The 12818-nt window shown below is 38.9% G+C and overlaps 1 long non-coding RNA gene across 1 annotated transcript in view; it reads left to right on the top strand.

Moving 5' to 3' along the window:
- Window positions 1-10647, top strand: part of LOC113478258 — a 91421-nt gene extending 80774 nt beyond the window's left edge. Inside the window, exon 3 of the long non-coding RNA XR_003398025.1 lies at window positions 10534-10647. This is a non-coding gene — a long non-coding RNA (uncharacterized LOC113478258). The remainder of the gene's footprint in view (window positions 1-10533) is intronic.
- Window positions 10648-12818: the final 2171 nt, after the last annotated feature.

The following is a 12818-nucleotide window of genomic DNA, read 5'->3' on the forward strand; positions in this document are numbered from 1 at the left end:
GATGAGGTGTTATGTCACAAAAGAATTATTAGACTGAGATTTTCAGGCTATCAATTTTATCTGTTGGGTGCAACACTGCAGATGCTTTGCAACAAAAGAGTAATAAATATAAACTGTTAACTCAATTTTTATTTTAGAACTTTTTTTTTTCTTTTTTTTTCTTTCTTTGTAAGCCTTTTAATTCCCTCCCTCCCACTTGCCTTTTCTAAATACCGCATGGGTGCAATGGTGTAAAATTAGCTGTTGAATCTTTGGAAGGAAGCTTCAGGAAACAGATGATATGCTTTCAGGCTAGACTTTCAAAACACTTCCCCAGCAGATCAGATTTATTCTGTATTGGATATTCAAAAGGGAAATAGTAAATTATGTTGCTGTGTCCCTTGGCTAAGGAACAAACCAATTTGAATTGAATGCATTATGCTGGAGCAGGGAGTGCAGTATTTCTCTGGGGTGGGCTGTGGCTGAAGTTGTTCACTTTGTCCTAGATTCTGGACTGCTTGTCCAGAAAGATGATTTCACGTAGCTCTATAATAAATGACATTTGAAAGAAGCTCCTTCAGGAACGCTAAAAATATCTTGCTCTATTTCCTGTTCTAAGTAGGTCAGGTGTCTTGACAAGGAAGAATTTTTTTGGGAAAAAAAAAAAAATAAATTGGGTGTGTGTATCCTTGCATCTATATTAGCAAAATAGGAAATTACTGCCAAAAAATCCTAGACCTGCAGCTGCCATGGCATCTTCAGCTCTGTATTTACAGTAGCCTTTGTTCTTTCCTCATACAGGCTCAAGGTTTATCCCTGTCTCATGTTTTTCCATGGATTAGTAACATCCATACTCATTTGCAATGTATTTTCTTTCCATGTAACACAACAGTGTGTGGATATACTGAATCATTGCATCATTATCAGGAAGGGGTGGGGGTTCAAGGCACGCAATTTCTGACCTTGCACCTCTCAATACAAATGACTACTTTAACTACAGGTTCTGGTCAGATTTCGGAGGTCATATGGTAAGAAAGTATTTATTCCTCCTTTAAAACAGCAGATGATGTGTGCACACTAGCATACGGATTACAGTGTAAACTCTTAGTACAAGTACAAGAGGTCAGGCTGTAAGTGAACATTAAGTTCATAGGAAGTGACAGGTACAAGTTGGGGGTATGCTGGCATAAAGGAGTTGGTAGCCTGGTTTGAAGTAAAGGTAACCAAGAGGATTGTCTGAAAAAGTTGGAGACCTATACATCCATCCTTCCGTATGTAAACTTATTACCACTCTCTAATTTTTATTTTTTTTTAAATTAAAATATCTCAGTTGTTTGATATTTAGCATTTTTCTGCATGTGCTTTGACTTAGAAATATGCAAACCAGTTTTTCTATTATAAAAATCCTCAAGACCATTTTTATGAAGCTCAGTTTCTTGATTTTTATGCTCTGTCTGGAAGCAGATTCATAGGTTTTGAAGACAGAGAGGACTGCTAGGATCACCTAATCAGATCTCTTATGTAAGACTTCCTTGAATTATTTCTGTCTGGAACTAGAGGAAGTCTTTCAAAAACAATAAAGGCAAAAATATTCCAGTCTTGATTTTAAGTAGAGACTTCCTTTATTAAAAATTAAAAAAAAAGTTGCTTTGATTTGTTGAATTGTGGAGAGCCATTCAATCCATAACATTTTAAGGTGGTTCTGATTGTTCATCTTTTAAATTATAACCTTGCTAACAAATTTGATTCATGAGCATTAGTGTTAGGAGACCCAGAATTTGCTATGGATATGTACCTTTTCCACACCTTTTGCTCTTCCCTCCTCCCTAGGTACTCCTAGATACCCTGACTGAGCAAGGGACTACTGCACCATGCTAATTCAGAAGGGTGTATGTGTTGATTGCCCAGATGTCAAGTGGACTTGCTGCTGGTGGTTTCTGCCTGCTTTTCCTCAAGTGGAGAACACTAAATGAAATATCTTAGCCACAGTTTTTTACAATACTTCATCTCTGAGATTTCTGTCTAGCTTTTAAACTTGAAATTGCCCAGTCAATTCAAAGCTGATGGAGGGCTACAGGCAGGAGGGGAACAGCCAGATGGTGATGGTCATGTCTAAGGCAGATTACCTTCTATTTCTAACTGACACCTGGTAAAATCTTAAAAGCTGGAAGTGTGAAAGATTTAATAGTTCTAATTATGGCTTTGAATTGAACCCACAGATTCAGATGTTCCCTAACTTTATGCTTCATGGGAGGTGTAAACTTTGCAGCTGGCTCCAGTTCATTGAGGATATGACCATGATTATCTTTGGGAAGTCTGAAGCTGGACTGGGTATACTGGGCTCTCTGTAATCATATTGTCCATGTCTTTCTCTGCCAGAACAGTATGATTTTTCTCTTTGGGCTTTTTCATGGCAAATGGAGCATCCCGTCTTCCAAATTTGTTTCCAAAAGCCAAAAGTGTTGTATCATTACATTTAGCAAATCTAACATAAATTGAGAATTCAGTACCCTGTGGTCATGGTTGACATAGAATTTCACAGACATTAAGATGTTTTATGGCTTTTGGATTTGCTGAGAACTATAATTGTAAGAGGCACCAGACATTAATGAGCATGGAAACTAAACTACTGCTATGCTGCAGAAGGAGAAATTATTCCTCCAGGTCATGGGTGAAGTGATGAAGCAACAAACTGAAAGGAGTTGACAGCACACTGCCCACTGGCAATTACTTTTGGACTGTGGCTATAATGATTTTCCATATGTTACTAAAAAGACCTTCCATCTTTATTAGATAGAACAGGCAATAATAGCAAGAATTCGTCCCATTACTGAAGGTAGAGTCTATTTGGGCAGTTTTCAATGTTCATTTAAATTCCTCTGCTGGAGATTTAAACTGGCACAAGCAACTATTACTGAGGTCATAAGTGAGCTGCATTTCTCTTGTCCTAAGATGGCTAGCCAGTCTGTTGAACTGCATGTGTACACGCTATTTTTACAGTACTGTCTATTGTTGCCAGTGCTGATGATCCAGAGCACTCCTGCCCAAAGGCAACAGGCTCTAGGAATGTAAGCTATTTCATGAGTCTTTGCCTTTTCACACACAGAAATAAAAGTAATAATAGCCTTGGCTCACTTATACAAGGGACCATTAAAATAATCAAATAGAGAACATTGAACTCACATGTTGGAAGCCCAATTATGAATGGAAACTTGATTAAAAAAGTAGTTGCTGTCATGTCCAAAATAGCAGAAGGCAAATGAATGTTTCTGTCACTGATGTTAGATGCAACTGCCTGTTTAAAGATCTACCGTTTAATCCAGTGATAGGAAGACAGATACATTAACAGGAAACAAGTGCTGTCATCCTCTTTCTAGCATTGACTTTTAATTCAATAGTGTGATTTGTCCCATGGCTTGAAAGGGAATGTGCTTATGTTGAGTGTGTGTGAAGATGGCATTCTGGATTGGGTCCTATGTACCTGCAGGTAAGCCATGCTATATGAGTAATAAGGTATGTGGAAGGATGTGCTATGTTCTGAAGCATATATAGCAAACTTACTGATCTCACTTTGCAGAGATCCAACATACATTATCCTAAGGAGGAGGAGATTGTGCTTTGTGAATTTTGGTTTCCAGCTTTCTTCTAAATTGAACTTGTTATCTTGGTTTGAGATCAGATTCATGAGAATCATTATGATTGTAAACAGGTTGACCTTTTTTTGTATCTAGCTATGTTGGTTGAAGACACTAACATCCCTAATGCTTCTGCATGGCCCACCAGTTGCAACTTGCAGTGTGCATACTTCTTCACTGGCACATAACAAGAAGTTGTCTGAATTTGCTGGCAGCTGTGCTCTTGTGAGTCTTAGGTCAGTAATTGCCAGTATGCAGATGGTGATGAACATCACAAAATGCTTCAATTTTTGGCTTGCCTGGCTCTTGACAAAATAATACCTTCGTACAGTTTAAACAAATCTGGATTTATCTTTGAAATCTGTAGCCAAATTATATCACTAGAAATTCAGTCCCAGAAGTTTAGGTTTGACTTTCAGGTTGGTATTAAAATACTGGTGTAATTTAGGATTTATTTTTTTCTTTTCAGCAGTAACCATAATGTTGCCTCTTCCCTGTGCTTTCACATGTGTTTTGGTGGTTTGGCTTTCAGATCCTCTTTGACACACACAAGTGTGATGGATTCAGTTAGCTCTCAGCAATATGAAGGTGTGAATGAGTGGCCAAAAGTAGAGATGGCTTAAGATGACTTGTGCAGTATTGTTGCTGAATGTGTAACCACAAGCTCAGGTTCGTGCTGCTTCTGGTAACAGCTCCATTTTCAGAGGCTCTGGTTTCTCCTCAGATGGTGCTTATGGGAAGGAAAAGTAAAACCAGCTAAAAGGTATTGTATAACTTAAAATACTTTATACCTTGAATTTGATGGAGTTATAACTCTGGTTTACATGACACCCTCATCAGGAAGTGAGGGAAACAGGCGATGAGATTTTTCCAGATTATTTGGAAGGAGAACATTATCAGTGATCCTTTTTCATAATAGCATGCCCCTGAGAGGGGCTCTGTGGAGATCTCTCTGGAGTTTGGTTTTGTTGAAAACCTAATAATCTAAATGATGCCTTTTAAGTTTGTAGATAACACCCAAACTGAACATGCTGAGGAGTGACTAAGATTTGAAGAGAAATTGAAGAAACAGTTGAAGAAATGGGATGTAGTTCAGTAGGAGTAAGTGCAGAGGAGGCATGACGTGGAACAGGCAGCAGTACAGATGCAGGACAGGGAATAATGTAGGTAGCTGTTTAGTAGAAAAGAGTCTGGTGTAGTCATGGCTAGGCAGCTGAGCAAGAACCAACAGTGGCAAGTCATTGCAAGGAGGAAAAAAAACAGGTGCTATAGAAGGGTGTAAAAAGACACAGCTTTTCAAGCTGCATAAATGAGCCTTCTCATCTCATATTACTCTCCTGGGTTTAGGTTTTGGATGCAGATATAGATCATTTGGGGAGAAGAACTAAAATAGAGGTTTAAGGGATTAAAGATCTGCATGGAATATTGAAATCAGGCTTTCTTAAACTATGTGAGAGAAAAATGAGAGAGGAAATTATAGTTTTGAAGTATGTACCAAGCAGCTGCAAAGAGGAAGTGATCAATCCATGTCCCTGGTAGTTAGGAGAGGAAGTTAATGGGCATAAACTAGCACAAGAAAGGCTCAGGTCAGGTTTTCTAGATAGACAGATGGTAAAGCACCGGTAAAAATTGACTGGGGAAGTTGTAAAGGACATTCAGTGATAGAAATCCCAATGAGTTAGATAACCATCAGGCAGGAATGACATAGGTAGAGTTCGTCTTGCCTTGGGGCAGTGGGATAATCTTTTGAAGACTTTTTTTTCTATTATGCTATAACCAGTTGCACATATTTTTTGAGTAGTAGTGTTATTGAACAACCAAACTCCAGAAAAAAATACTGCTTTGTGTGCATTTTTGTCCAGACATAAGCTACTACTTTGCACAAGTTACAGCTGATTCCGCCCATGTACGCTGACTCACTGTCTGTGTCCAGAAACTGTCCCCATTGGCACCATGTTTTAAGTTGAGATGATCAATGACATTATATACAGGGAAACAGACAAGCAAAGTCCTAATAGAATGGTTTCTTTGAAGATGAAATGGATCAAAAATGATAAGCACTTTTATAAGCACTTTAAAAAGTGCTTATAAAAAAATATCATTTAGCTTTAGGAGTTAAACTGGGAAAAATACCTGTATCCACAAATACTTGTTTACTTTGCCATTTGTGTTGCCACTTTATAAAGCTAATAACATGTCAAGCCAACTGTAATCCTGTTTAAATTTGGGGTGAAGAGTGTTAAATAGACTGAGAACTGTCACAAATATTTGAGTCTTGTTCTGGGCCAAAGGATTAAATTTTAAGGGTTGTCTGACCACTGTTCTTTCATTGTATATATTATAAGCACATATTTGCGGTAATCATGTAGGATAACCTCTGTGTGGAGGCCTGATGCTGATCTGAATAAAAGTGGGATGCGATCTGCCATGCAGTATTTATTACTGAACCCAGAGCTTAATTGATGCCAGGGTTGGTGTTCCCTGCAATATTGTTTCCAGAAAAATGTGAGGGGTTGATGGAATGGTTAGACACAGGAGAAAACAGTGCATATGAGCTGGTTCTGTCTTAAAATGAAGAAGCATAAACTATCAAGATGGAAAGAACTGGAGAATGCTATATGATGCATTCAAATGGAGTCCAAGTAAAGCATCTGAATCTTTCACAAACCAAGCCATGTCTCTTGAGCTCCTGCCATATTCTCCACATTTTCCATCTGCATAGAACAAAGTTACTTGGTTAGAGTGCCTGCAGCAAATTTCTGTCACTTATTTCAGCAAAGCTTTGTATTCAGGGTAAAGGTAGATTTGCCATACCAAGTCATGAGTATGTTTCCCCGTGGTATTCCAATTCATGAAGACATTAAGTGCTGGAAGGAAAAGGTTTGTACTGAAAGTTGGTGTTTGTGGTAGTGTATGTGCTGTGAGAGACTGCTGGAATACAGTTGCTCCTTCATGGACTCTCCCATATTATTTTTAGGGATACCGATCTTGTCTCCTGATCTCTTTAAAATATCTGCAGATTTATAAGATGACTGAAGGATGTTTTACTCTTTTCAGATACAGTGTCTTTTCTCCCCTATGTTTGAGGTCCTTACATTTAGACGAAAGAAAATACTGTATAGACTGATCAGAGAATAGTTGATAGTTTAGTATGTGTCTCCTTAGGTTGCAAGCTGCATGTCACTGGATCCCCCTAACCTTACACTAGAAACCACAGTGTCTTTCTTAGAATACAGGCAGATTTGTGCAAACCTAATGCTCATTTATCTTGTGGCTGCTTAATAATTGTAGGGTATTTTCTAAGGCAATGCCAACATTTAGCTAGTTTAATGACTCTGAGCAAACAAATCCATCTTTTAGAACTGGCAGAACAGGACTGCATAGGAAATGGTTTGTGCTGATGCTGTTGAAATACTGAAGATGCCTGGTATATCTGGTGCAAGAGTCCAAAAATGTTACATGAGAAAGCTGCTATCACTAAACCTCAAAAGAAAAAGATAGTTACCATGCTGACTTTATGAGGCGAGTCTATTCTTGCAATGACAGCTGCAGGAAACTATGGTGAGATGTTCGTCATCTCTTCAGATAGTCTTCTGACCCCTGAATTGGAGTCTGTTTGCTCTTGTCTGTTCCAAGTTGGGGAAAATAAATTTTTGTAGCAGGAAACTATGGTTTGGAATGCACTGGTGGTGTAGGAAGTGCTACAAAACAGGCTATGCACTCGATGTAGTCTGTCTCCTGCCTTGCACTGAGCAGAAGACCATGGTGTGTAATATTGACGATGAGAAATAATACTTGCAAATAGTCACAAACTAGCACTACACCTTCCTTCCCAGCAAAGCCGTTAGAGCTGCTGACTTTCTTCTAGAGGACAGTAATGGTCAGACAAATGTGTTAACAGGCCAGACCCTTAGTGATCTTAAGCAATTGTAAAACTCTAAAGCAGAAGAATCATCAAGCCTTGTAATACCACATCTTTTTCTGGAATAGATTTGCTATTGAACAAAATTCCCATGGAGAACTGTAAGAGGCTCTGCCTCAGGGGTGACTCATCTGCCTGACCCTGTGAACAGCATATTTCTTATATGATGAAAGACACAAGAACCCATACCATCATTAAGGAACCAGGAGCATTGGAAAAGTGGGAGAGAACAGGGCCCAAAGCTTCTGTAGAGTGTGCTCAGGTGTGTACTGGATACCTAGCATGCCTGGAGGAGCAGTGGCTCTGGTCTCTTAAAGTTGGGGACTGAGGTTGTACTGCAGCTGTGCTGCATCAGGAAGGTGTTGCTCCTTCACAGAGCTCCTGCTTGAACTGCTTGGGAACCAAAGGCTGTGACAGCCTCTGTTATGATTTGCTGAAGCCTTAGCGAGCAGCTTTTTCCATAGATCTCTTCACCCTTTCTGTTCTTTCTCCACTTACTGTCCTCATCATGTAAGAAATCTTATTTCTGATTATCATACATGTCAATGAAATCTCTGGATGAGACTTGGACACCTCTCTTCCAACACAGCAGGTTTTTTTAATGTTTTTTTTAGATACTCCTGAAATGAGTGGAAGAGCTTATAGCTGTTGAGCCTGAGTAAGGGTTTGAAAGTCTGCTCTTCGAAGGTTTGTGATCCAGTTTATTTTCATCTCCATTCCTAGCGCAGTTGCCAAGAGGGTTTGAAATTCAGGGGGAAGTTCCCTGTGGTTCTTGCGCTATTGTCATTCTCTAATATCAGCCTTTATTGCCTTCCTCTGAATTTTGCTTACTTGATGGACTGCATGATTAGACCTATGTGGGCATCTTATATTTCATAATGAAACACACAAAGGGGGTGGAATCTGGCAATAATGAATACAGCTGAGCAAGATTTTAAATGCACAGTACATGTTTTCTGCTTCAGAGATCTGCATCATTCTAGGCCTTTGGCAGACATGCCAGAAACTACTGCAAGTTTGTCTATCTCTCTGTGATGGGGGGAAAAAACCTGAGAATATATTTCTAATGATACCAGTGCAGTAGTGCATAGCTGATACGTACATTCAATATTGAACTGGAAAAGTGAAAAACAGTTTTGTAAATTGTTCAGTAGGTACTTGATGCAAAGCAGTCTTGAAATCTAAATGGAGATCAGCAGATTTTTGAGATGTACCTGACCATACTGCAAACAGCTTACGCAAAATGTGGTTTTTAAAAGCTGTTACCAAGCTGCAGATTAGAGTTGGCAAGTCTTGTTTATTTTGTATGTGGCTTTTCTGGCAAAGTGAGGAATTGTACTTTTATCTAAAGTTTCATTAATGAAGCTTCATTAATAAAGTACGGTGATATTATTTTTTATTATTTTTATTATATAATTATTTGTACATGGCAATAGTCAGGAACAATTAATAACTTTGGAAAAAAATCTCATCTATGGATACATTTCAAGCTCCAACTGAGTGTCCTGGATGTTCAGTGGAACAAAACAAAAACCATCTCCTCACATACACATTATCCCTCTTCCCTTTGTCCTCTTCCCACATCTTGCCCTCTCCCTGAAAAGGAAAGAACTAGGGATATTTTTTGTGAAAATGAAACGTTTCCTTCAAAACCTTGCGAGATTTCTAGTTGGTGACAGAATCATAGAATGATTTGGATTCGTGAGACTTTAAAGATCCCGTCTCTCTTCCATGGGCAGGGACACCTTCCACTAGACCAGGTTGCTCAAAGCCCCGTCCAACCTGGCCTTGAACACTTCCAGGGAGGGGGCAGCCACAGCTTCTCTGGGCAACATGTTCCAGTGCCTCACCACCCTCCCAGTAAAGAATTTCTTCCTTACATCTAATCTTAAATCTACTCTCTCAGTTTAAAACTATTGCCCCTTGTCTTATCACTACATGCCCTTGTAAAAAGTCACTCTCTGGGATCAGTGTGAAGACAGATGAACATTCTTGTGGCACCATTCCTGCTAAACTTGATGCATTTGAGTAGTTCCACTGTTCTCTATGGGACTATTCCTGTGCTATATTTTTGGTCCAGTACTTACCAGTTTGTTCACTTATAGTTTAGAAAGCTATTATAATTGCTACAGGAGAATAAGAAGGGCAGAGGCAGTATCTGAAGCTAAGAAACAGCCAACGCAAATTCTTAAAAAGTCTTTTCAGAATACATGTAGAAGACCAGAGCATTTATGACTGTGCATCTGCAGTGGTGGAGGGTTTAACTGATGTTTTTCAAGCTTTTTATCTTTCAATAATATCAATAGTTGTGAGTGGATTTTGCTGTGGTGTGATTCAGGACATAGACAGTACTAAAGCTATCCCTGCTCTCACTGTAGCATAGGGCAGCACAGCTTCAGTGCACTAGTGTTACAACTTGCACCCCAGAATTCAGCAAGCTGGAAAAATTCTGAGGCTGCACAGTTCACAGACTATAGGTTCAGAGCATGGAAATAGATATTTCAGTATATATAAAGATAATTCAACGCAATATATCATCTAGGCTTTTCAGTTGAAGGGAGAGGAAAAAAAAAAAAATCCTTCTCTTGCTGGGAATAATTATCTCCAAATTTGGAGAAATGTAATGAAAAGTCTAAGCAAGACCTTCACTTTATTTAAACTTAAGTTATTTTTCTCTGTACTGCTGGTGGTTTATCTAAAATGTGTCACCACTCACTGGATTCTTGTGGCTGAAAATGAAGTTGATAAACTTGTAGATTAGTGATTTTATATTTACGGTGATGTATGCACATGCACATGAACATATACAGAGATTAGTGAGACAAGTTCCATGCAGCCAGTTCTGCAAATAATCCACATGGAGATTTCATTTCTCACTTTGCCATACTTACCAGACTAGTCTGTCAGATTTGTCAGGTTGCTGTTTACTGTTGAACACTTTGTTGTGATATCCAGACTTGTAGTTCTGATCCTTTAATTTTCAAATGTTGCCCACAGCCAAACTGAAGACTAAGAAACTACACAGCTGCTGAAATGCAAATGTTTTGCTGGAGTGGGAAGCCTACCTCTCCTAATCTGTCTGTGAAAGATCCTGAAGTGTCATAGTGATGGAACTCAGCCACTTCCATGTTGCAAAAGCTATGCCGTGCCATAGTGTATGCTGTTAATGTTACAGTATTAAAATAATTTTGGTAAATCTCCGCCTCCTCCCTAATTACGTCTCTGTGATGATGTGGATTTACTGGGCTTCTGTCAGCTTCTTGTGTTACAACTGGAGGTGGCTGTATGTGCCTCTACCATGTGGTGTGATTGTAGCTACCCCACTGCTTCAGTCATACATGGACTGCATATGCTCTTACAAAATATAAAATATAATAATATGTTTTGTGCATCTCTCTTGAATCTTAACTCTTCAGCAGTAATTGAAAACAAGTTCTGCATCCAATTTCTTCTTTCCCAATACCTGTACACTGAGAGTGCAGTGGAAAGTTAGGAGCAGGAGAGCTTTTGGGATAGTGAAGGTAGAGCTATGGATATTGGAGACCAAAAGAAAGGGAGCTCAGGGATAAATTTCCCCTCTGTGCCTCTGTCAAACATAAAAAATGTTGTGCCCTTGCAGAAACATGGTTTGCTTTTTACCCATAACCTATGGGTTATACATATGAAAACACTGTGTGGAGTATTTCTGAATGGTATGTGCTTAGGAAAGGTGAAAAATATCAAGGTAATAATGATGCTTATGTGGAACTTGTTTATTTGAACCTGACATCATCAAGATGCTTACAGGACTTTGTTAATGACAGGTGGCTGAATAACCCTGACTTCTGTGGACAGCAAGGACTCAGCCCAACTCTTGCATTTTCTGCTGGGAATCCTGACAATAGGGATTACAGCTGGAACAGGTTATGAGGCTCTCTGTAATACAGGCCCTCATCCTGTTAGGGTGGTGTGGAGAGGACTTGCTTTGGTAAGACACTTCTTGTACTTTTCTTTCAATTCATTTCTTGAATGTGAGGTCACAGTCTGTCCCTCTGCATTTTACTCATGGATGCGATCAATGCAATACTGTTGGTTTTGGTTTTTTTTTTCCAATGCAGTTGCCTGTGTGATTCTTTACAAAATCAGGACTCTAAAGTTTTGGTTGCCTGTTCTTCAAAAATGGATTTTTTGTTTCAAAGCAAGATAAATGAGTAGGGCCACAGATGCAGACCTCAGTGATGGTGGAGAGACATTTACAACAAAAAAGATTTGCAGGATCAGAACAACAAAAGGCTAAATTTAAATCTGCATTACTTTATTCAAATGGGTTTTGAAACATTTACCAGCAGCTTTGAAATGTTGCCAGCAGGCTGTTCAAATTAATAACAACGATTTCTCACTTAGAGTTCATATAAATAATAACAAAAAGAAGCCCCCTCAACTTTCCAGCATTTCTTTTTCCCCTCTTGGCAGCAACAAACCTACTATCTGCTTTCTCACCAATAGCCGCATTTTCCCCCTTTATTCACTGCACTGTTTCTCATTTTCTCTTGTGGCTGCAGTTTTCTATTTTGAACAAAAAGCCTTGAAGATAATTGTTTTATTAAATGTATGTAGAATTGTGGTAGGTCAGCTCTGTGGTACACCACCCTTGACAGTCTCTCTTGACACTTCCCTCTGCATTATAAATAGAATTACTTGGTATTGTGGTAAGGAATGAATGAGAGGGTGAAGAGACAACTTTTTATGAGGTGAAGTCAGGCACATGCCTGTTCAACATGGCAGAAAAGAAGTGCTTGTTCTAGATGCTTCATGTTATGGAAATGGTGGTCAAGGCTGTAAGGGGACCTAACTATGGCAGACAGGCAATTTAGAGCCATTTCCAGAGTACCTTGAAGGCATTCCTTAAAAAAAGATCATGGTGGATTTTGATGGGCTTTTTTTTTCTTACCTGTTTGCTGCCAGAAGAGTTGTGTAGATCTTGGCTGGTTGCCTGTAATTCTCAGAGAGATTGAGGGTGCATATTATGAAGATCACACCAAGTGCATATTTTAAGCTTGCATATTCTTTTTTTTTTTTTTTTTTTTTTTTTTTTTTTTTTTTTTTTTTGGTGTGTCATACATCCTGTGCTTCTGGAGTCTATCAACTGCAATTACAATAATGCAAAATGGCCTTCTCTGGTTTGTTTCTCATGATCATTCATGTACATAAAACATGTGACTCTGGTTGGCCAACGGTGCTTGTGATTTACTTATTTCCTACAAAAAAGAGGAAAAAATGTTAGTCAGCTCCCCCAAGAAGAC

Source organism: Athene cunicularia (assembly GCF_003259725.1).
Source record: "Athene cunicularia isolate RWA chromosome 3 unlocalized genomic scaffold, athCun1 chr3_part1, whole genome shotgun sequence".
Lineage (NCBI taxonomy): Eukaryota > Metazoa > Chordata > Aves > Strigiformes > Strigidae > Athene > Athene cunicularia.